At 45.3% G+C, this 25372-nt stretch overlaps 1 long non-coding RNA gene across 1 annotated transcript; it reads right to left on the bottom strand.

The window, feature by feature from the left end:
- Positions 1-8226: 8226 nt before the first annotated feature.
- LOC308597382 lies at positions 8227-22613 on the bottom strand. Its single transcript, XR_014012905.1, has 3 exons — positions 22299-22613; positions 19652-19711; positions 8227-8747 (listed from the first exon to the last, which is right to left on the bottom strand). It is a non-coding gene; the product is annotated as an uncharacterized lncRNA (long non-coding RNA).
- Between the last annotated feature and the right edge of the window lie 2759 nt (positions 22614-25372).

The following is a 25372-nucleotide window of genomic DNA, read 5'->3' on the forward strand; positions in this document are numbered from 1 at the left end:
TGATCTCCCAAATCCTAGTCCAACACTCCAACCTCTATACTGCACTGGCTTTCTACAATAATGCAACTTTTTAAAATGAACGGCTAACAAAACAGAGGGTTGGGCCACTGGCTTTATCAGCAGAGCGCCATGCAGTTTGTGGGTGGTCTTCTCAGACTTGGAGCCAGCCTTGAGTGAAGATCTTTTACTTTGATGTGATAGCAGACACTGCAGAGCGGATGATTGCTTATATGTCTCTCAGGCCCAGTCCAAGGTGCCATTTGCAAAAGTCTCTCAATGGTTGCCAGTTCATGCTAGCCACTGACTACAGCAGGGGTCTGCAACCTAAGGTCTGAAGGCTGGATCAGGCCCAATTGCCTTCATGATCTGGCCTGCAGACTGCCTGTGGATTGGCGTGGGGATTCTGTTCGTTCGGGCTGGGCCATTTCCCCCCTGCGCCATTCCATCCCCCCCCCATACACACTGCGGCGCCGCCTCCCTCCCTCCTCCTGGCTTCTCTCTGCCCTGCCTAGAGGAGGAAGGGGGCTGGGCTGAGCTGGCTGAGCACCATTTTAAGCAGCCCCTCTCCGGACCCAACCCTTTCTCTCCCCTCATCTTCCCTCCGCCGCTGCGACCGTCCTAGTGCTCCTGTAAGCCAGAGAGTGGAGTGGATGAGCTCCCTCTGTCTACCCATGAGAAGCAGCAGCAGCCCCTGGGAAGGTAAGTGCAGCGGCTGGGGGTGGGGTGGGGTGGGGTGAGGAGGAGGAGGAATACTGTCCCCCTCGACTCTTCTTCCAGCTCCCCCCCCCAGTGCCACTTCTCTGGCCCTCCACAAGGTCTGAGGGACAATGGACTGGCCCGCGGCTAAAAAAATTTGCCGACCCCTGGACTACAGGCCATTCATAGGCTGGGAATCTTTTCCCTGGTGGAAGCTTGGCTGCAAAACAGGACTCTGATTTGGGCTTCCTATCATTTCAGCTTAATCTTTAAACCTTTGACATGGTGTACAAATGCAGATGTACTCTCCCGCTTGCCTGTCAAAGGAATGGCACAGCCACTCACGTTGGATTTTTTTTTTGGGGGGGGGGTAAGGGAGAACATTTACATTTTCCAGTCGCAGATGTTGCCAGTGCAATGTGACATGTTGGACCTCTTTTCACACTCACACGGGATGTCTCCTTTAAGATGGGCACCTCCTCCTACAAATGCATGTATCATTTAAGGCCAGAAGAAGCGCATCCTCCCGCAAAACCCACTATTGCAGTCAAATGCAAATTTAAGCGGTTATAATCAATTAAACATATGATTATTCAACTAAGATTTCTCTAATTGGGTGACAGCTGTACTAGTCAGATTAGTACTCTAAATATAATCCAAGAAGACAGCCAGGAGGAGTGGGTGTAATTGGTTTTTACTATTATAGAGTAGAATATAAAGAAAATATGCTTTAACGCTTGGGAGTTTCTCCGGGGAAATGATATATGACTTCCACAGACAGTCATCACTACCTTATCATGAAAATAAATAGAAGTTTGTTGGGGGTCTTACAGCTTCTCCTTTCAAAGTCTGCATGTTTCTCAAGATGCTTGAGTAGTTCTCCAGCTTGTTCCTGAAAGTAGCTGTCTTGAGAACAAGTTTGTTTGGATGTATTGTGTCCACTTTTCTCATATTTCCTTATTTCATCTATCCAAGGAGAACACAAAAGAAGCATGCATCAACCATATCTTCCCTTACAAACTATTTTTAACTGGAAGCCATGATCCACCAAGGAAAACAATGGGTGCACCTATGCAGAGATAGACTAGGATTTGATTTTGGTTCAGGCTTTAATCGGAAGCTCCCCAAATATGACCTGAAATGCAGCTATGCTTTGAAATTCACACTTCTCTGATTTGTGCAAGGCTGTCCTCCTACCCAAGATGTGTATATTAGGGGGAAATGTGTGTGGAAGTAGCATGAAGCAACAGACAAAAATGCATTTTATTATGGAAATTTGCTTGCAAAAATGTGCATATTAGGAGATGTCCATATTAAAATGCTGAATAATTTTCACAAGAACTTAAAAATAAATAAATCACAAACTTATGTGGAGATTTGAACCTAAGACTAGCCAAATGGGAAACTAAGAGAAGTTGAAATTGACAGTGTTTCCCATCCCTAACTCCATGAACCATATGCTCGGAAGATCTGCATGTACAGGCACACATTTATATCGAAGTTACTACAGATTGTGCTCATACCCTGCTTTTGGGCTTTTTGGAGGCACCTGGTTAAGTGCTGTGAGAACAGAATGCTGGACCAGACAGACCTGCCCCTTCTCCTCCTTATCCAATAGGACTCATCTTACATTCTTAAAGATTAAGGATTCTCACAGGGTGATATGGAAAACAAAAACAATTGTTGCCATTGTTAAACAGCTGGCAGTCAGAAAAAGATACAAATCTACTGCAAATCATCCAATCATAACGGTCATCTCTGGTCAAACAGATTTTGGAAATTTTTTTGAAGCAAGAGGAAAAAATGAATCCTGCAAAACTTGAAGGACTGGCCCTACTATCAGACAGACAGAGTGAGGTGACTGCCTCGGGCAGCAGATACATGGGAGGGAGTGGCAGCAAAGTGTTGGGTGACAGAGCTGTGTAGGGTGCATGGCTCCTCTGCACCCTCTGAGCTAGCCTGCTGCCCTCAGGTGCAATGGAGGTCATTGCCCCATTGCCATTCTTGATGCAAGAGTCAACTTCTGTACATGGAATGAGGGGGGAGGGGAAGGGGAGAAGGCATCTTCTCTTTTCACCTCAGGCATTTCTTGGGCCAGCCTGTGCTTATCAGATGTGAAACTGCACTCACCTTGGGAGCAGTGATCCCCTCTTCAAATGACTTTTTACTTTCCCACAAGATTACTGTCTGCCTCAAGCCTTTTAAAAAAGATGGTGCTCCAGTGCTCAAACCTCAAGCGCAGCTCCACCCTCCAGTAGCACGACCTCTCCTTCCCTGTCCATCAATTGGAGGCTGAGGGTTGTGTCCAGTGGTGTCTCTCAACTCACTGTAAGCCTTCCAGCTGCAGTTTTCAACCATTTATAAGCCCAGTGCCACCTCCCCAAATCAGCTCCATATGGCCCTCCAACTCTCTGGTGTAGAGGGGGAAGCAGAAAGTTGCTTCCCTTCCTGTTTGGCTGATGACAGCCTTACCAGTTGCATAAAACCCTGACTCTGCTCTGTGCCCAAGCAGGGCTAACCACGCTTTACTGCTGCTTTTCATATTGACAGGTATTCCTGTGCATTTTTAAAGTCAGCGGAAAGGTTGATTGCATCTATTTGGTATTCTTACTGCTTCGTTGCCTGTAATACTGTTGCTTGCTCTGGACGCTTGCGATCATAAGGGTCACAATTTGCTAGGTAGATAAGACTCCGTTGAGACAAGCGAGAACTGCGTAGGAACCTGGCAGTGCTCCAGCAAAGCTTCCATTCGTTCGAACATTGCTTGTGCAGGAGAACTTCCTTCTGGTAGACTGCACCCAAAGCGCATTGCATTTGCCCAAGGCTAAACACATTTAGACCATAAATTGTAACCCTCTTCCCTCTTCCCCATCAAAGGCCCTGTGAAATTCTCCATGAAAAACAAAAAGAAGCCTTTTGGCTGCATTACATATTTCTCCCTGTTTTGTATCTCCGGCTTCTTAGCAATGAATAATCTTTCAGAGCTGCAGTAAGCATCACGACGCCACCCACATGGGAAAGGAGAAATGGAGGGACATGGCCAAGCCCTACCTCCTACAGCCCCTAGGAACTCCACAAGAACTCTTAGAAATGAATTTTCCGTTTCAAGTTACACATCCTTGCATCCCTGTGTGAGTTTCAGTTTCAAGTAAACCCAAATCTTATGGCAAATTCCGTCCCCACTGCCAAGTCTCAGATTGGTTTAAGGTGGAATCATAACTCAGCTCAGCCTCTTTGAAGCCTCACCCTGAGTCATTCAAAACTTGGCGCAGGTTTGCTGAAAAGTCTTCAAAATTCAGCAAAGCCAGGCTGTCTTTAGGGCTGTAAGGAACCCAAGAAGAAGTTGGCTTCCTTCATATACCCTTCCCATTTCCTCAAGAAATGTTCCGCCAAGTCTGCTGTTTAGTGGCTTTGGGAAGGGAGCTGAGAGTGTCAGCCAAATCCAGGATAAGAATCTCACCTCTTGAGATCCAAGTCAACGTGCAGGCTAGGAACCGACTGTGTGTTTCTCGCACACAGGTGCGTATCTCAGGAGCAGATGGTTTTACTTCTGAGTTTCTCTGTTTTTTTAAAAAAAAGCATTATATAGCATTGAAGGGAAAAAATCCTTCCTGAAAAATGACACATATACAATCATGGAGGAAAAGACATGCAAAAGTGTAAAAGGGTAAAGCTTAGTAACCCCTAGCATTAAAAAAAGATCTAAAGAGATGTCCACAGTATTAAGATTCTGAAAGGCTGTGCAGCTGGAACCAAATCATTTTTCCCAGTGGGCAAAAATAAGAGTCATTTAGCATCTTGGAGGCCACAATCTGATTTTTCTTCCATGCTGGAAGCAACATTCCCATGGTTCCATGTCGGCACCCATCCAGGCACTGATGACCAGCCCCTGTCCTGCTCAGTTTCAGGAAGATAGCAGCCTCATATGCCTTCAGATCATATATCTCAGGACAGCTTTTTCTGGACCAGAGTCTACTTCACTGAACGCATGAAATTATTTTCTCAGTTGGCAGCTGAGTATGGGTGGTGGTGGTGGAAACATGAACTGCGGGCCAAATGTCTTTAAAACAAAATGCAAAAAAGGATGGCTTCTGATCATGAAAGTTTAAATGTATGCAAAACAAGCAGAGTGGCCATTTTCAACAGTAGCCCTGCCACCAATAGCTGCTGTTATGAATGGTAGCTGTGCTTATTTTTTTGTTAAACTTTATTTGAATGATCAGGGACTGTACTTTTTTGCATTACGTTTCATGACATTTGACATCACTACCAGTGTTCTTCCTGCTACCTTGACATCTCTTTTAATCTTTACCTATAGTTACCTACTGAAGAAAATACTGAATACATCCGGGGTGCTTTCCCCCACCATGGCTGTTTATTATGGATTCAAACCCAGGTTATTTTCCCAATTGTTCCTGAAAATCCCATAAGTAGCACACACACACACACACACACACACACAGAGAGAGAGAGAGAGAGAGAGAGAGAGAGAGAGAGAGAGAGAGAGAGAGAGAGAGAGAGATGTAAATCTGGATTTAATGGGGAAATATTATAGGATAGCATTTTGATGAGGATAATGTCGTATGAATGCTGCAGAAAATTTGCATGCATAGTAATGGGGAGTCAACAATAAACTGCTATATGGAAAGGTACTGGATGTCGAGGTGCCAACTTCTCCCAAACATTGCGGAGGCCTGATGCCAATTCCTGATGTCACACTTTGGTACCATTCGGAGTTCATAGAATCATAGAACTGTAGAGTTGGAAGGCACCCTGAGGATCATCTAGTCCAGCCCCCTGCATTGCAGCTGCCCCATACAGGGATCAAACCTGCAACCCTGGCATTATCAGCACCACCCGCAAACTGGTGGAGCTGTCCGGTTGTTGCCCTTTTCTTTCTTGTATATTTTTTTCTTTTGTCTTGTTTAATGCTGCATTGGATGCTGCAAAGCCCTTCTTGCAATAAGGAAAGTGGCCACCTTTGCTAATAGAGTCTGATTCAAAAGCAAAGGTGAAGGGTGTGTGTGTGGAAGGAGAGTAGAATAAATGAGGCTTTAGATCTTATTTAGGAAAGTGCTCTAGTCGGAATGTCGAACAAGGAGAGACTGATTGGAGTCAATGAGATCGTGTTTTCTCCTTTTGGACACTGAATGTAATTACTGAACACCCCCTTGGCTCACGTTGTTATTTCATGTCAGTGTTATCCATCATGTATCTTTCGTCTCTGTAACGGGCATTTTTTTGTGTGGCACTGGAAGCGAATAAATTCACCTTCCCATACTCATGGAAGTCACAGAACCTTTCTGGGTGATGAGTTTGCATCGACATATGTGATGCAATTGCTCACTTGGTGAATGCTGCATCCAGGTGTCAGGCTCGGTGCCATCTCTTGACACTCTTAGTAGGACCAGCTGGCCCTGACACCTGCCCTGATGTCCTGGTCTGTGAGCCATCCTTTAAATTTCCCACAGTGCCCCTGACCAAGTGTCATTGTGGGAAACTTAAACAGACTCCTGCTGTTCCCATCACCAGATCAACCCACTTCTTATAGGAAGGGTCCACCGGGGACACTTTGCTGAGGGTTCCCTCAAACTGGCACCAATCTTGCCAACCATCAAGTGACAAAGAGCACCTCACGGACATTGTATCACCAAGCTTATAGTTTGGGTGATAGATGTCCAGACTGCTGCTTTGCTGCAGATATAAAGAATGAAGGGGGAAATAAAGATGCAAACTGTGTTTTATTGTGTAAGGCTCTGAAAGAAACAACTTTGATTTAATGGCCTGGTGGGGAAAAAAGGATTGGCCACAATCCAGCACACAGGTAGGTATGCACAACCCCATTGGTCCCCAAGTGCTGAACTGCAGCCAGAGGGATTTATGTGACTGTGTATGTGGGAAGAATATTAATTTACCTCATGATCTCATCGGCCTTGCTTTACTTTGTGTGCCATTCAGGAGACAATGCACGTTGCTTCATATAGATTGTGACTTGGTTTCCTAGCACTATTTTCTGCTGACCTCCAGCAGCTAAAATGTATCTGCAAGATCTCCCGTTGTCAATCCTGACTGTTGCTTGTACAGTGCTCAATGACAGCCTTTTCTACCTTGTTTCCATGGAAATGGGAACTGAAAGAGGACAAGTAAGATCGAGAAGGAACTCTTGAAAATATAAGCTTTGGAAATGCTTCCCAATGTGCTTAGCTGTAATTGTATGTGGAACATATTTTTTCAACTTGGGTTGAATTTTTCAAATGAAGACTAGAATTCGGTAGGTAATGGAACAGGAATAGACTGACTTTAGCACAACCACATTCCTGAATTCATAGAACATTACTACTTCATAGTGTCACTGCACTGGGAAGAATGCAGAGAGAAGAGGGTCTTCTAGTCCAATAACTGGCAGAGAAGGAAGAAGGTCTCCAATGCTCATTCTTCTGAGCAGTAAAGAACAAGTTTCTCATGCTCCAGAGAGGACAAAGAATCTATGTATCAGTCATAGGAGCCAACGTCTAGGGGCTGAGGTCCCTTCGCCCCCCCCCCAATAAAATATGTAGGGGGGCTGGGGCCCCCATAGTGGATAGGCATTCAAATGGTGTGTGCGTGCTATGTCGTGTTATGATCAGTTATGTGGGGTGGGGCTTACCTGGGCTCCCCCAATATTTTACTCAAATTGGCGCCCCTGGAATCAGTGGTCAAGATACATCAGCTAGAGAGCAAAGGTCCAGGACAGGGGGTGGAAAACATGTAGTTCTTCAGGTGTTGCTCAGCTCCCATCATCCCTTACAATCTGGAGGACACCACATTGGTTATCCCTGGTTTTATAATGCCTGAAGAAACTGTCCTGCATATCCAACTCTATATTTTAGGTGTTTCCATACCTGCCTCATCAATGCAACTTGGGTGGAAGATGCTAAATCTATAGACTCAATGTGCCCATGCTAAAGTCACATCAGACGCTGACATTGTGGGGAGCATACCTGAAGTTCCTAGACAGGGCAATTTCTGAGAAAAATATTCACTGGGAAGGAAATCAAGAGACTGAATTATACTTTGAAATGATTAAGATGCAAAAGGACCACGGGAAGATGCCTTCTACAGAGTCAAGCCACTAGTTCAGCAGTGTGTACAACGACTGGTAGTGGCTGTCCAGGATTTCAGACATGGGGCATTTCCTGCTCTGCTTGGAGATGCCAGGGATGGGGTGGGGGTGGCAGTTCCCCCTGGGTGCCATTCCAAAGGGTGTGTGTGTGACAAAATGCCAACCCCCAACTGGCGGCACCTCCTGGGGCACATGCTGCTCACTGCTCACTCCCCCAGGACATGCACCACGCCCCTGAGGGCAGCACGCCAGGCCTCCTGGGATGCGCACCACACCCCCTGGGACGAGCGCCACTCCGGGTACAACAGCAAGTTGCTCCGCCTCTTGCCAGGGAATGAACTTGGGACTTCCTGTATGCAAAGCAGATGCTGCAACTCTGAGCTCCACGTCTTCCCTGTGTTTAAAATGAAATCAAAAAAGGGAGGAAATAGATGAAAGTAAACATCAAGTATTCTGAAAGCAGAAGAGGTGGTACAATATCCATTGAGTTCAGTAAGTTTAAAACAAACAAACAAAAAAAAACCAACCACCCTAAAATCCTAGAGACCTTGCAGGTACATGTTACTTAGGCAAACCTGTTAGATAAGAAGATATCATGAACCCGCCAGCTTGCTTACTATGGCTTCCTGCCCAAGGGCACTTCATAGAGATTACACTGCACAAAGACATAATTCCACGATAGCTCTGTAAGAACAGCACCCTTTTGAGCGGAGCTTTTGCTAGCATTCCTGTTAATTGTTTACAGATGCTGTGAAGGGGGGGGGGGGTTCCTCGTTGGTCTAAGCAGTGCCAATCCATTCACCACAAAGAATTCTCAGGAAATGCAGCGTGGAGGAAGAACAAGAAGAGATTCAGAGACTAGTTTTCATCCATTTGTCGAAGTGATGATAGCTACCTATCGAGTTTTTTCCATACTGATGCTGGCTGCCTTGAAGAACCACAGTCAAACCTGGGGGGGGGGGGGAGGAGAAGGATGTTAAAAAAATGGGCATGGTTTAAGACAGGTTTGGTATGCAAGGCCAGCAGGATCTATGGGAGTAAGTTGCCACTTACAGCTGCACATAAAACGTTTTAAATGTGTTGTAAAGTGCAGTACACAAATGTGGCCCTAGATAGCGACAGTGAGCTATGCAAAATTCAATGTATTTTTCAAAAGTTTTAAAATAAAGCATTTTCACAGCGTTTTTTAAAAATGTGTGTGTAGATTCCACCATAGTATGTCTTGAAGCAGCCTTTGAATATATACTGAAATAAATAAATCTAACTCTATGGGTGCAACTGGAAGAAAATATATCCACGCTTAAATTCCATTGAAATTAGTCACATTTGAAGCCCCTGTGCTTGCTCCATTCAAATGCAGAGAGCTGCTTCTGTTCATTTTAACTAGACTTGCATAGGAGAACATCCTGTCAGTTCGTGACCAGAGCTTATAACTTATATCCAGTCCCACAGTTTTCAATGCAACTTAAACATGCTTTCTGTTATTTACTTGGCTCTGTGTCATTAACTGGCAAGGAGTGATACTTTTGCTGAGTAACCACCATTTAATACCCTCCTGTTTTCTCTTTTCTAATCAGCCCTTTATTTTCTTAGGAAATAATTATGGTTGATTTGCTGTAGCAAGGAGCGTTCTTGCTAAATGTTCAATTGTTGTACAAATCTAATGTTATTTATTTGTTTGCAATTTAGCAAAATAGCACACTAATATGTTCTTTTTGGAATTTCACTTTCTCATAAAATTAGGCTGCCTGCTTGCCTAGCCTAATTTGTATCCCAGGCAAATTGTATATCCTGCCATTTTAGACCCTGCATGTGAAGCTTATTCTCTTCCTACTCTGTGTTCACATTTTCTTCCAGTTCCTGATCTCCTTTTTTGCTGCTTCTTCACACTGTTGACTCATGTTCAACTTGTGATCTACTAAGACTCCTAGATCCTTTTCACGTGTACTACTGGCAAGCCAAGTGTCTCCCATCTCATTTTATCCCAGAGTTTTCTGCCTACTACCATGTGTTTTGCTTAACAAAAGGTTGAAAGAATATGTTCCCAGTGAGCAATTGACTAAACCTGGCCATCCTTTGCCCGCCTCCTGTCTTAAAATTATCTCACCATTATCTTGATGTCATCCATTCAGGTGTTAAGCAGAGTTTACTGGCAACTTGATTTACATGTGCTGACTTTTACGAGGTGTGAGGAACTCAAGATATTTTATGAATGCCTTCCAGGGCATGCTTTGAGATTAGACTGGTACCAGGGTTCAAGAAAGTTCATAATGGTGGGTCACCTGTCATGTTTAGTAATGCCAATCTTCTTACTTATGCCATGAACTACAGTAATAAACCATGGAATAAGTTCAGATTCTCTCTCTTTCTCTCTCTCTCTCTCTCTCTCTCTCTCTCTCTCTCTCTCTCTCTCTCTCACACACACACACACACACACACACCTATTGACACAAGGACAATCTATGGTATCTGTCTAAAGAACCTTTGCCAAGCTGGTGACCTCCGGATGTTTTGGACTACAGCGTCTGGGTGTACTGGGAGTTGTACTCCAAAATATTTTTGTTAGCCTTTCTCAACCTTGGGTCTCTGCATGCTGTGGGACTACCACTCCCATCATTCCTAGCCAGCTTCGCCAGTGGTCAGGGATGATGGGAGTTGTAGTTCAAGAACATCTGGGGAACCAAAGTTTGAGAGAAGCTGATCTAGAGGGCACCAGGTTGGGGAAAGCTGGTCTAAAAATATTCCTAGTAGCAGGAGATTTGAAAGACCCCTGCTTGCTATCTCAGAGATTCAGGACCAGAAAGAAAGAATACTGGATTAGTGGTATTATCTGGCTGACCTGGTATCCTATGTTTCCTGTAACTTTCCTTCAGACTGTACTGTATTCACTGCGCCAAGAAAAGACTGTCTGTCACTTTGAGTATGAAGGCCTTTGGTTCTCTGAAGTTCTGCATTTGCTTGGAAATCTGACCAACCTTTAAACAGATCTTTCCCATCATCTTTAGGCACCAGCTGCAATCTTTTTGCTAATGTAGGGTTGTTGGTGGTTTTTTTTTTTTTTTTGCCTGTGCAAGTTTCAGTTCTGGCCTTTCAAGTTTTTCTTCCCCCCACCCTGGGGAATAATGATCTCTTCCTCTGTCGCATTGGCCTGTAACCCCTATCCTTGTTTTAACATTATTTTGGGGTGGAGAGATGGGGCTTTTTTTGCCTTTAAAAAGAAAATGTGAGAGATACTGGGAGGGGAAACAAATGATTTTTTAAATTCAGATTTGGTCAAAGCACTTTGGGTTTTAATATTAAGCAAATTAGATTAGTGTGTTTGGTTACTGACTTATTTCAAAGATTTTGTTACATTACGCGGCATCTAGCAATCTAGAATACTTTACATTAAAAAAACCAAGTGATTAAAACATTCAAAAACTGAAACAAAACTAGAGACAGAAGGCTAGAAAGTGACCAATAGGACCAATGGTTAACATATTGAACATGCAAATGCACATCCCACAAGTGTCACAGAAAAACCAAATTTTTATTATGAGAAGACAGTGGTCATTTTGGTCACCGTGATCTTGTGCAATTTTGTGGTGCAACCCCCCCAAAAAAAATGCACTTTTTAAAGGGTTGTGATCTTGCATGATGCCCCCAAACATGTGTTTTTGGGCACCGTGGCCCAAAAAGTGCTGGGGGGGGGGGGGAACAACCACAGTGCAAAATCGCACTCGATCATGGCAACCAAAATGGCTGCCGTGCTCTCATGATAAAAAAGTGGGAAGATGCCGTCTGGGAAAATGGGATCCTGCGTTTGGGCTTCAAAGTATTGGGGGGTATGCAACTGCACACAGCTAAAAAGCCTAGAAGTGAAAGGAAGTTTATAGTTGCCCCCTAGAGACCCTACAATTCCAACAACATAAGTAGGGAAGGCTGCAGCATCTACAGAAGCCACCCACCCAAACCACCCTCATTCTGAAAAAGAACGGTAAATTATTTAGGTTTCTCTTTAAAAAAAATTAAAAATGGTCTAGATTCTCTAGAAAGATGCTCATGCATTCAGTCCATTGCTGTTCTCTCTTAATTAGCAGCCACACCCTTCTCCCAACTAGCTACAAAGAATGTGCTTTGAGGTGAGCTCTGAGCATGTCTGGACTGCCCTCTGAGGTAGCCTTAATATGCCAGTACGAATGCTGCCGGTTAGCCCTCATAGCAACAAATCAGGTGAGCTTTTCATGCAGGTCTAACTTTCAGGCAGTTTGAACAGCCACATGGTTTACCTGCTTAGAGACACACGGGAGGGATCTCTTTGCCAGAGATGTGGTTTTGGTTTAGGATTGGCTGAGTACTGCAGAGGCCTGGTTGGTCAGAGAATTGTACATTAACAAGAATGTTTGCAGAGCTGCTCTGAGTTCAGACAGATGTATAAAGTGTGTGTAGAATACGAGAGAGAGTGTGGCTTTGAGATTTTTTGAGGGCTGGAGTTTAAAAAAATATGTTTGACACGTTTTCACAGCAAGGCTGTGATCCAATGGCCCTAAAGGATCAGCCTACATTGGCTGCAGCAGATGAGGTGTTTAACCTGGTAAAAGGCACTGCATGCAACTGAGGTGACAAGCCTCACCTTATAACCAACTCATTTCAACAGACCTGGAGGTAGCATGCATGGAATTCCTATAGTTCTTCCATTCAGCCACAACTCTGTTTAGCTCTATCAAGTTTGTTCCATCTTGTGCTTCCATAGTATAGACTTGCCCATGGAGCAAGATGCCCCCAAGAGGTGTCTATAGTCTAAGCGAAGTGCAACTGTTAAGCAAAGCTCAGAGCTTGTTTGGTGCTTGAAGGTTATTTTCCATGAGCATCCTTAGTCGAAATGCACTCTCCCTGCTAATCTGTATTAGCCGGCCACAGATTTTTCCAACGAAAGAAGATGAAACATTGTTCTCGCCTGCATTTCACATTTATTAAAAGATTTCATCTGCTCCTGTATAATGTCTGCATCACAAAACAAATCATCAGCTTGCTTTGACCCTGACACCATTTTATAGGCTTAATAATAATAAATCTATGTCCTGAAATAGTTTCAGCAGATTACGGCAATCAATCAACATTCAGGGAGCCTTAAACCATTAATGTCATCAGCAATGATCCAGCACCTTGGGAATCTATCTAAATCAGCCATTATTACCGAAAATGTTCCTTAAGAGCTTTAAGAAAAAGGTAGTCTTTGGGAGCATAAATTGCAGCTCTCACCCTCTTTGGGAGATGGGAAATGATTGTCATAGCGATTTTTAAAAATCTCTTTCGAGCAAGGCGTTACTGAAATAGTGCCTTGCCTTATTATGTGCAACACCTTTTCAGCACTAGGGGGAAACCGTATAAATTGTGGCTTTGAATATCTGGACTAAAATCAGGGCCATCCCAAGTTTGTTGGCTGTCCTACACAAATCCAAACGTTACTGCTTTCTCCACACCCTGGAGTGTATGCTAAGAGGCAGAATAGCACCTGACATAATTCAAACTTGATCAGGATTATGGTTTTTGTTTTGTTTTCATTTTTAATGTCACCAGCTTAACTATTGCGCTGCTACACTCCACATTAGCTGAAGTGGAGTAAATAGTAACTTCCCTTCTTTTCCTAGGCAATTAAAGCACTTTATTTAAACCTGCGGCCATCCACATGTTGGGCTCCCAACTTTCGTCAGCTACAGCCAGCATGGCCAATGGCCAGGGACAATGGCAGCTGGAGCCCAGCAGCTGGAGCCCAGCCACGTCTAGTTGGCCACCTCTGCTTTAGAGGGAACCTGAATGAAGATGTGTGTGTGTGTGTGTGTGTGTGTGTGTGTGTGTGTGTGTGTGTGTGTGTATATATATATATGGTAGGATTATAGTATTTCTCGTCTGAGGACAATGAATCCAAGAACAAGTTTTCGTTTTCCTAATGAAGGAGGTAAAAGGCAAAGGGTAAAGGGACCCTTTACCCATTAGGTCCAGTCGTGACCGACTCTGGGGTTGCAGCGCTCATCTCGCTTTATTGGCCGAGGGAGCCGGCGTACAGCTTCTGGGTCATGTGGCCTGCATGACTAAGCCGCCTCTGGCGAACCAGAGCAGTGCACGGAAACGCCGTTTACCTTCCTGCCAGAGCGCTACCTATTTATCTACTTGCACTTTGATGTGCTTCCGAACTGCTAGGTTGGCAGGAGCAGGGACCGAGCAACGGGAGCTCACCCCGTTGCGGGGATTCGAACCGCTGACCTTCTGATTGGCAAGTCCTAGGCTCTGTGGTTTAACCCACAGCGCCACCCGCGTCCCTAATGAAGGAGGTAGGAAGGTTAAAAGCAAGTCCTAATAATATATCAAACGAAGATTTAAGTATCATACTTTATCATATTAAAAGAGCCAGTAGGGTGTCCTTCAGCTAAAAGAGGAAGCATCAGAGACAGCCCAAATAACTGTGATGTTGGTGGCCGAAAATTCAAATGGTGCTCCATCTGATCTTCTGCCCAGTCTGGTAAAAATACAGAAGTACATCTGCCAGGTAATAGTATCCTAAGGAAGGTTGCTCACTCAGCCAACCCTGGGAAAGAGGCATACCAGAAAGGTGAGCCACGGCTTCATGACACTTGGAGCTGGCATGTTGGTAAGAACCCTTTTCTAGGAATGTGCAGCACTTCTCTGCTCCCCAATGACTATATTCTGCTTAACTGCTTTGTCTTTTATTTTTAGTAGAAGCAAGGGTACCTTTTCAAGGCGAGACCAGGAACTGTAGCCTTGGGGAACATCCCATAATTTTTATATACTTTGCCCACTGTTCTGAGTTAACTAATTTGCATTCAGTACTAAATAGTGACTCGTCATTGAATAATAAAGTTGTTAATGGGGACCAGTGCAGCAGTGGGTGATGAGATAAGCTGTAAATGCAGCCTTTAATGTCAGTTTTTTACTGTTTAAGTTAAAAAAACCCAGTAAAAAACACACCAGTTACGGTAAAAACTAGAGATGTCCAGGAAAGGAGGTGACAAACCTGTCTGTAAATGATGTTTGCTTCCTTCTTGTATAGTTAAGGTTATGGGGGAAGGGATTAGTACCTCTTAAAATTGTTTTAGTTAGGGGGGAAAGGCAGGCACCGAGCTTGAACTGGATATGCAGCTCAGCACAGTAGCAGAGGAGTTCACTGCCCTGTTTGTAGGCAAGTGCCTTATACAAACTCAGCTCAAGAGTTCTATCTAGCTCAGCAGTGTCTACAGCAATGTTTCCCAAACTTGGGTCTCCAGCTGCTTTTGGACTACAACTCCCAACATCCCTAGCTAGCAACGCCAGTGGTCAGGGATGATTGGAATTGTAGTCTGAAAACAGGTGGAGACCCAAGTTCGGGAAACATTGGTCTACAGAAAGGATGGAGAACCTGTGCCCTCCCTCCTACCACATATGTTGTTGGACTCCATCTCTCACCATCAATGGTCTGGGATGATGGGAGTTCAGTTCAATGATATCTGGAGGGCCATAGGCTCTCCGTGTCTGATCTGCACCGACTGGCAGAAACTCTCCTAGGTTCACACATGAGGATTTCTCCACCCTACCTGGAGATGTCAGGATTGAAACTGGAGCCTTCTACATGCTAAGCATGTGCCCTGCTAGGCTGAACTGCAAAAAAAAAAAAGGGAGCCCAGCCTGGTTCTGATCTGTTAAAAGTCATACAGTGATGAGCATCTTACCTGTCTTGAAACACCGGTCTTGAAAGACCTACACTGGCTCCCAGTACGTTTCCGAGCACAATTCAAAGTGTTGGTGCTGACCTTTAAAGCTCTAAATGGCCTCGGTCCAGTATACCTGAAAGAGTGTCTCCACCTCCATCGTTCTGCCCGGACACTGAGGTCCAGTGCTGAGGGCCTTCTGGCGGTTCCCTCACTGCGAGAAGCCAAGTTACAGGGAACCAGGCAGAGGGCCTTCTTGGTAGTGGCGCCTGCCCTGTGGAACGCCCTCCCACCAGATGTCAAAGAGAAAAATAACTACCAAACTTTTAGAAGACATCTGAAGGCAGCCCTGTTTAGAGAAGCTTTTAATGTTTAATAGGTTATTGTATTTTAGTGTTTTGTTGGAAGCCCCCAGAGTGGCTGGGGAAACCCAGCCAGATGGGCGGGATATAAATTATTATTATTATTATTATTATTATTATTATTATTATTATTATTATTATCATCATTATTATTATTGGATGTGGAATTCACAATTGTGGGAGGAGTGCGCACGAGCAGGAAATGCATCAACAGGGCTATACTCTATTCAACACAGTCATGGAATGCAAGTTCATGTGCGTTTACTTGACAGCAAGTCCCACAAGACCATGTCATTACAGAGGAGGCAGGTTTAGTCGTTGTCTGAGGACTATCCCTGCCTCCGGGTCTGATCCTGACCGGATGGATACTAGAATCAGCAAGGGATGCCCACATGACCTGAAGGTGCTGCTGTGCAATGCCAGGTCAATGATTCATAAGACCACTGCCATCCATGACTTGATCATGGATGGAGGACTTGACCTGGCATGTGTAACAGAGACTTGGTTGGATGAAGCAGATGGGCCTGTCCTTGCCGCTGCTTGTCCACCAGGTTTCTCTTACGCACAGCAACCCAGGTCATGTGGGCGGGGAGGGGGGGTTGCAGTGATTTTTAGGAAGTCATTAGTTTGCACCAGGCGTCCTATTGGGAAGACCCAGTTTTCCGAGTGCATGTTCTGGAAGTTGGGCAATAGGGGCAGTACAGGATTCCTTTTGGTGTACCGACCTCCCCGCTGCACCAAGGATTCCCTGCCCGAGCTGCTTCAGGTTGTGGCGGATGTTCTCCTGGAGACACCTAGCTTGGTTGTCCTAGGGGATTTTAACATCCATGCCAACACGACCTTACAAGGGGCCGCTCGGGACTTCGTGGAAAGCATGGCCTCCATGGGGCTGTCCCTAAATAAGTCTGGCCCAACCCATAGCCGCGGACATGCCTTGGACCTGGTGTTTACCTCTATGGATGTTGGTGATCTGACACTAAGTAAAAGCGAAACGAAAGAAGTGCCATGGTCAGATCACTTCCTGGTGCAACTGGACTTCTCTGCAACCCATCCCCTCTGCAGGGAGGTGGGACCAATTCGGATGGTCCGCCCCCGCCACTTAATGGATCCAAATGGTTTCCAGAGAGTGGTAGGGGATGCTTTATCCCATGTTGATGGCCTTTCAGCCGATTCCCTGGTGGTCCGCTGGAATGTGGAGTTAACCAGGGCTATTGACTGTTTGGCTCCGAAGCGTCCTCTCCGATTGCATGGAGCCCGGACAGCCCCGTGGTTTTCCACGGATCTGAGGGCAATGAAACAATCATTGAGACGGCTAGAGCGCCGGTGGCGGATAACTCATTCCGAATCTGACCGGACACAGGTTAGAGCTCAACGTCGAGCCTACCAAGTGGTGATAGCGACGGCGAAGAAGACTTTCTTCGCCGTCTGTATTGCATCTGCAGAAAACAGCAGCAGAAGACTTTTTCAGGTGATTCACAATTTAGCGGAACCACCTGAGACATCGGGGCCCAGTACGGGCCACATGATCTCCTGCAATGATTTTGCAAAGTTTTTTGCAGATAAAATCGCTCAGATTTGGGAAGAGGTAGACTCCACCGTGGGAGCAGGGCCAGGGCGGGAGAGTGCTAGAGTCCTGTCTAGTCAAGCTGCGTGGGATCAATTCCAATCTGTTACCTCCGAGGATGTGGACAGGCTGCTTGGACGAGTGAAGCCAACCACCTGTCTCCTGGATCCTTGCCCATCCTGGCTTATAAAAGCTAGCCGGGAAGGACTGGGCGATGGGCTTCGTGGGGCGGTGAATGCTTCCCTCCGTGAGGGAGCCTTCCCAGACCCGCTGAAAGAGGCGGTTATTAAACCGCTTCTTAAAAAAACATATTTAGATGCGGCCATGATGGCCAATTATCGCCCAGTCTCAAATCTTCCATTCTTGGGCAAGGTGATTGAGCGAGTGGTTGCTGAAGAACTCCAGGCACGCCTGGAAGAAGCGGACCATTTGGATCCCTTCCAATCGGGATTCAGGCCTCATCATGGGACTGAAACTGCCTTGGTCGCACTGGTTGATGATCTCCAGCGGGCTAGGGACAAAGGTGAGAGCTGTTTCCTAGTTCTGCTGGATCTCTCAGCAGCATTTGATACCATCGACCATAACATCCTTCTGGACCATCTTGAGGGGCTGGGAGCTGGGGGTACTGTCATACAGTGGTTCCGCTTCTTCCTCCTGGGCCGTGTTCAGAAAGTGGTGGTGGGGGATGAGTGTTCAGACCCCTGGGCTCTCACTTGTGGGGTGCCTCAGGGTTCTGTCCTCTCCCCCATGCTTTTCAACATTTACATGCAGCCACTGGGAGAGATCATCAGGAGGTTTGGGCTGGGTGTTCATCAGTATGCGGATGATAGGTATGCTCTACCTCTCTTTTAAATCAGAACCAGTGAAGGCGGTGAAGGTCCTGTGTGAATGTCTGGAGGCGGTTGGAGGATGGATGGCGGCTAACAGATTGAGGTTGAATCCTGACAAGACAGAAGTACTGTTTTTGGGGGACAGGAGGTGGGCAGGTGTGGAGGATTCCCTGGTCCTGAATGGGGTAACTGTGCCCCTGAAGGACCAGGTGCACAGCCTGGGAGTCATTTTGGACTCACAGCTGTCCATGGAGGCACAGGTCAAATCTGTATCCAGGGCAGCTGTTTACCAGCTCCATCTGGTACGTAGGCTGAGACCCTATCTGCCTGCGGACTGTCTCGCCAGAGTGGTGCATGCTCTGGTTATCTCCCGCTTGGACTACTGCAATGCGCTCTATGCGGGGCTACCTTTGAAGGTGACCTGGAAACTACAACTAATCCAGAATGCGGCAGCTAGACTGGTGACTGGGAGTGGCCGCCGAGACCATATAACACCGGTCTTGAAAGACCTACATTGGCTCCCAGTACGTTTCCGAGCACAATTCAAAGTGTTGGTGCTGACCCTTAAAGCCCTAAACGGCCTCGGTCCAGTATATCTGAAGGAGCGTCTCCACCCCCATCGTTCTGCCCGGACACTGAGGTCCAGCTCCGAGCGCCTTCTGGTGGTTCCCTCACTGCGAGAGGCCAAGTTACAGGGAACCAGGCAGAGGGCCTTCTCGGTAGTGGCGCCCGCCCTGTGGAACGCCCTCCCATCAGATGTCAAAGCAATAAACAACTACCTGAAATTCAGAAGACATCTGAAGGTAGCCCTGTTCAGGGAAGTTTTTAATATGTGACATTTTAGTGTATTTTTCATCTTTGTTGGAAGCCGCCCAGAGTGGCTGGGGAAACCCAGCCAGATGGGCGGGGTACAAATAATAAATTATTATTATTATTATTATTATTATTATTATTATTATTATTATTATTATTATTATTACTACTACTACTACTACTACTACTACTACTACTACTACCAGGTAAGCATGTTTCTAGGAAATATGTTCTTGGTCAACTAGTTGGGAAACAGATATATCAGATTAAAGGTACTGTAGCCTTGGGTACCAGAGATCTCTGAAGCATCCCAAAGCTGGAAAACATTTCATGAGCAGGCTGGTGCGCCGAAGCTGTGTTTTGTGTGGATGCAAGGAGAGTCAGGGCTTCTTTTCTGAAACACTGGTAGCATGCCAGCTCCTAACCTCAAGCCACTGTTGTAGCATATGGAGGACATCATGTATAGACAGATGGCATGCACAAAACAACTCGCTGTATATTGGCCCTGATCCAGTTCAGAATAAAAATGCAGTGAAGCCGACTGAAGTCAAGCACATTGCAGCATGCTTCCATGGGAAGGGCTGAAGCTTAGGGGTACCTACATTCAGAAGGTTCCATGTTCAATCTCTGGCATCTCCAGGGAGGGCAGTCCAAAGGCAGATCTAGGGGAACAACAAGACATGATTCAACATGATGAACTTATGCATGCTTATGTATGCCTTCCTCTAATACAGTATATGGACATTACTTAACTGGAAAGCTGCAGTGCAACGTTTGGAGAAATGTGGATTTTGAATCATAGTTTCATTTCAGTCCATGTATTATTTTGGGAAGTGTGAATTAGGTAGGTTCACATTAAAACGTGAAATGAACCATTCCCTGCCCCCTCCATCTCAGCTCTGGAGTCAGTAAGAAATGGCCCTTAGGCATAACAGTGAATTGTGTGATTGTCAATTGACCTTGCAATAATCAATATGTGGGTTAAACCACAGAGCCTAGGACTTGCCGATCAGAAAGTCGGCAGTTCGAATCCCCGCGACGGGGTGAGCTCCCGTTGCTCGGTCCCAGCTCCTGCCCACCTAGCAGTTCGAAAGCACGTCAAAGTGCAAGTAGATAAATAGGTACCGCTCTGGCGGGAAGGTAAACGGCGTTTCCGTGCGCTGCTCTGGTTCACCAGAAGCAGCTTAGTCATGCTGGCCACATGACCCGGAAGCTGTACGCTGGCTCCCTCGGCCAATAAAGCGAGATGAGCGCCGCAACCCCAGAGTCGGCCACGACTGGACCTAATGGTCAGGGGTCCCTTTACCTTTACCTTTTAGTGACCTACCCAAATTTGCTGACAGTAAGTACCGTGGGATGTGGAAGCTGGGACATGGGTGTAGAGTTTTGACTCCATCAGCATCTGCTAAACATGCCACCAATCTGATGTATACAAAAGGGCTCTGAGGATTAGGTGACTCCCAGATGGTTTCAGGGGTGGAAAGACATGGGCTTTATCTTATCTGGCCTAATAGATAAGTGTTAATTCATTCTCTGCGGAATTGGTTCACACTCCAAACAGGAAACACTTATTTTGGGGAAGGGGAGATGACACTAAGTACATACCAGTGTAGACACTTGGATGTTTGGACAATTTGCAGCTATGCACTTTACCCTTTCACTTGTGCCATGACCTTTGATTTGTTAACTCCACTCCACCATTACCTTGGGTTTTAGGAAATTGAAGTAGTTTTAAAGGCATCCATCACAGACTCCTGACCTTTCGCTTAACCCTGCATTACTTGAGGGCCAGACTAGATATGATGGCCAAAGACAGACCCGTCTTTCCAAATGCAAATTTGCCCCAATCATCCATAATGTGTAGGGGGTGGAGTCTCCTGCTCACCCACAAAAATATCCAAATGCCTTTAAAAATCCATGTTTTGAAAGAAAACGTTTTTAAAAATATACATTTAAATGCAAATTTCCATGCAGATTAGTATTTTTTTTTAAATTACACAGATCATTGCAGAACATGACGGAATGGACGTATGAAAACAGGTACACAATATTGGATTGATTCTAATGGACAGAAAGTATTGTTTACATTAAATGGCTTCTCATGCCAAGTGTGTGTGTGTGTGTGTGTGTGTGTGTGTGTGTGTGTAATATATATATGTTTTGAGGGTGGTTTTCATGTAGAAATTAATTGTGTCTGTAGGTTTTATTAATTCTGCAGACACACAGCCCCTCCTCCGGAGTATGTTTAGCACCGAGGTCTATATCTGAAAAAAGCTAGAAATTCCCCTATGCAGCTTTGATGTAATGAGGTGTTTTTACTTGTTGTCAAATGCTAGTTGTACACCTTTACCATCTTTGCTTCTTCTGTAGAAAACAAGCAAACAAGAGTATCAACGGCACTTCAATCCACGCACATGCATTAGCACCCGCCATTTTAAATCTGAACTTAAGGCAATGTTGAATACAATCACTGGCGGAGGAAGAGGAGTGCGGGGGGAGCACACCACCCCCGGCAGCACGATCCCCAGGGTGCCATCGGGGCTGCCCCCCCCCCTTGCTGGGTGCCCCATCCCCAGGACACAAGCCAGCCCCGCCTGCTCTCCGCCTCCAGTGCTGGAGCATGAAGCTCCGCCACTGAATACAATCTGCCATTGTGTCAACAATCTGCCATTGGGAAGCTGCCCTTCACCTCTCAAAGAAGCAATGCTCTTCACTTCAGCTTCAGGCAAATTGCAGCACTGCCAATAAAACAATGTGGCACTCAACTCAGTTAATTCCCCCCCCCCAAGGTTCTAGCCCTCATGGCTGCTGAGAATTTCCTGAAAATGAATTGCAAGTGAGGCTCTAAATATAACCAAGGCAGCGCACATAAAGAGTGCCCAAAATTATGGTTGCGTTTGGAGGAGCTGACCTGAGTTCAGAATTCCTGTCACTCTCCGATCTATTATAGTCTTCCGCCTACAAACTGACAGCTACTGAAGCCTTGGCTACAGATTCTTTCGCGAGGGTGATTCCTTAATTCTTCTCCCCCGTTCTGCTAATGGGAAGAGCAGCAGCTGGGGAGAACATTTGCTGTGGGTCTCGCGTAGGCTGCATTAGGGATCAGCGTTTAAGCACACCATTTCAACATCGATGCAGAACCCATTTAGATTTCAGCTGTGAACATGTTTAATCTTGTTCAAAACTGAGCCTCTTAGAATCTTTCTGTAAAAGCCGAGAACTGTGAGAAATTAAGCTTGTGAGCATTACCTTTGCCGCAGAAAGGTCACTGGCAGTGCGCAAGAACAACATGTCCTTGTCTATCCATGTTGACAATATATTGTGCATTTCCCAGGGCTGGAGCTAAGTCAATGCAGACCCACCTGTTGCCATGTGTATTCAGAAACTCCTGATACGTAAAGTGGGCGATTATTCATACCAAAATATGGCAATCTTTGAGCATGCAAGAGAAAGCCATTTATCAAGTCCATACCGCAGACATTTCCTGAGAGGCCGAGCACCTGCCCACTAGGTCTAACCAATAGCAGAAGGGATTCTTTGTCAACTCAAGAGCTGAATGGTATAATCTCCATGCCAGGTTAGGATCTAAAAGGTTGCTCTGTGTAAATTGAAGGATGTCGTATGACAACCAAGTGTTTCGCCACCCAGACAAGGGCAAAGTACGGTTAAATCAACGTCACGCTTCTTTGTGAATGTTAGCTTTGGCAGGCTGAAGGGAGAGTTCCTTCCTGTACGTCAGTCAGGTTGACCTCGGTTTGTAAGGGGGAAGGGATTATAGGCCAAAGCAAGGCTGCGGAACCTTCTGGAACCTTCTGTTCTGATCAACCTTCTGGGGGCCACAGCGTCCCAGTGGTGGGCGGGGTCAGAGGCAAAAGTGGGAGGAGCATAAAATGCAAATTAAAAAAACAAAACCTTTTGCATACTAGGTTTGTTTCTACATACACTCATACACCCAGTGCTACTTTTTCTAGAAAAAGAGGTGCCGGAACTCACCATGAATGCTTCCCTTGTTCTCTTATAATGGCAATTGCACCCACCTGACAGGTGCCAGAAATGAGTTCCGGAAAGTTCTAGCTGAAAAAAAGCCCTCCATACACCCCTCCATCTAGGCAAGCAAAGGGAATCAGCAAAAATCTTCACCTTTTCTCTAAACTAAAAAGGCCCCAATTCTGCAACTTTTCTTCACAGGGGAGTTGCTCCACCCCTTGATCATTTTGGTTGCCCCTCTCTGAATGTTTTCCCAACTCTACAACGCTCAAATTTTTGAGGTGAGGAGACTAGAATTGTATATGGTACAGTTTACAACTAGTTCCACCTGTACTCAGATTTGGAGAGTTTGGGAAGTACAGGACATCTATGCTATTGAAGAAGATTACGTATCTGAAAAACACAGCAGCAAATGAACTAATATTCACCACTTTGATAGGTAATTTGAATTGTTCTTATCTGTCCAGTCCCAAATGTATTCAGCTGGATTGTTGACTCAGAATATATAACACTGTGTTAAATAACCTTTGTGTGTGTGCCCATTTTAATGCTATAGCATTGCTTATTTGAAATGAATGTCTGTGTGGCTGAAGGTGATAACAAAGTGAACTTGTACATTTCCCCTCCTTGCTGACCTCAGTATTGTTACCAGATCTGTGTGCATTTAGCTGCAAATGCATTGCACATTCCAGCAAGAGGACTGCATTGACAATTTAATGCACACTTAGACACCAAGCATGTGGCACAGCTTCTGCCCATTTCTGTGCTCTTTGGGTGTGATTATATCTGGGTAAGTCTCTCTCTCTCTCTCTCTCTCTCTCTCTCTCTCTCTCTCTGTGTGTGTGTGTGTGTGTGCATGTAGAGAAGGAGAGTTACTGGGGAGGCGGGGCGGATATGTCCAAAACTGTTGTAGCTGCTATCACAGTACAAACAATAATAAATACATTCCTAATAGATTTGTCTCGGTTCAAGTCCTTATGGATCACGTCCAGTATAATATGATTACAGCTTCTTTTTTTAAAAAATGAAACCCCAGCCATTCCATTCATGTCTCTGAAATATCTTGGTCCTTGAGGTTCTTAGGAACCATTTGGGTTTTCATGGTAGGTTGCCTAGCACATCACAATGACAAACAATTAACACGTTCTGAGGATCTTCCCTGGATGGTTCAAGTAATCCTAGGATTCAAATGTTATTAGACTTCCAAGAGCTTTGGAAAGTTCAGATTTTTCCTGCATGCATTATTCTTTCCCAGGGTATCAACAGCTGTTTTCATTCTTAATAGCTTTGTCCCAGTTGTGTCTCCATAGCCTTCTTAATGCCCTTTGCAGATTTGTCTACAGCTATAAGTCTAAGCTGCTCGTATACAGGATACACTGCATACATTTCAGATCTTTAGGGGAGCAATGGTTTGATTTAGATCAGTAGATTACAAAGCAAGCCTGAAACCTGGGTTCAAATTGATGCTCAGCCACCAACTCATGCCGGGTGGTCTTTAAGTAAATCATTATCTCAGACTCAGCTGCTGAACAAGAAAACATGAATGAAGGTGTGTCCAGATGGCATGTTTTGCACCATCTGCTATCGACTGCCAAAAAAGGAGGTGCAGTTTTGCCAATTTAAAGACCACCCACTGTGAGTGGGCATCCAACACCTAATTAAGGAGGCACACATTTTTAACAATTGGTCCAGTTGGAAGTCCACCCATCATCCTAATTCCCCATTATTGGGTCCTTATTCCTCCTTCTTTTATTTTAGCATTTGTATGATCATAGAATAATAGAATTGTCAAGTTGGAAGGGACCACAAGGGTCATCTAGCAATGCTGGAATCTTTTTACCGAACATGGGGCTCAAACCCACAACCCTGAGATTAAGAGTCTCATGCCCTACTGACTGAGCTATCACCAGTTAGACAACCTGCTGCAATTTATCTGCTATGAACAAAGGAGGCTGATGCAGCAGGAGTTGTTTCATCCAATGGTTATTTTAGCTCCATTTTGTCTAATTCCACTGTGATGGATCTCCAAGGTAGCCCTGATACCTGATTAGAGTTACTAGTTACACCAAGTACTTTATGGATGCAAAGCATGCACTCTATCCATTGAGCAGGCTTAAAGAGAGGCACATGGGTCAGTTGTGCACAATGTGAGGTCACATTAGTTATAAGTGAACTTCACCAGCTCACTTTGGAATCAGGCCTGGCAAATTAAGCTGTTTTCTAGAGGACTTGGAAAATAGACAATCCCTTGTCCATGCTGGCTGGGACTAACAGAAGCTGAAGTTCAACGACATCTGGATGACCACAGTTCCCCACTTCAATCTATAACATATAAT

Source organism: Podarcis bocagei, assembly GCF_964188305.1.
Source record: "Podarcis bocagei genome assembly, chromosome: 11".
In the NCBI taxonomy this organism is placed as follows: domain Eukaryota; kingdom Metazoa; phylum Chordata; class Lepidosauria; order Squamata; family Lacertidae; genus Podarcis; species Podarcis bocagei.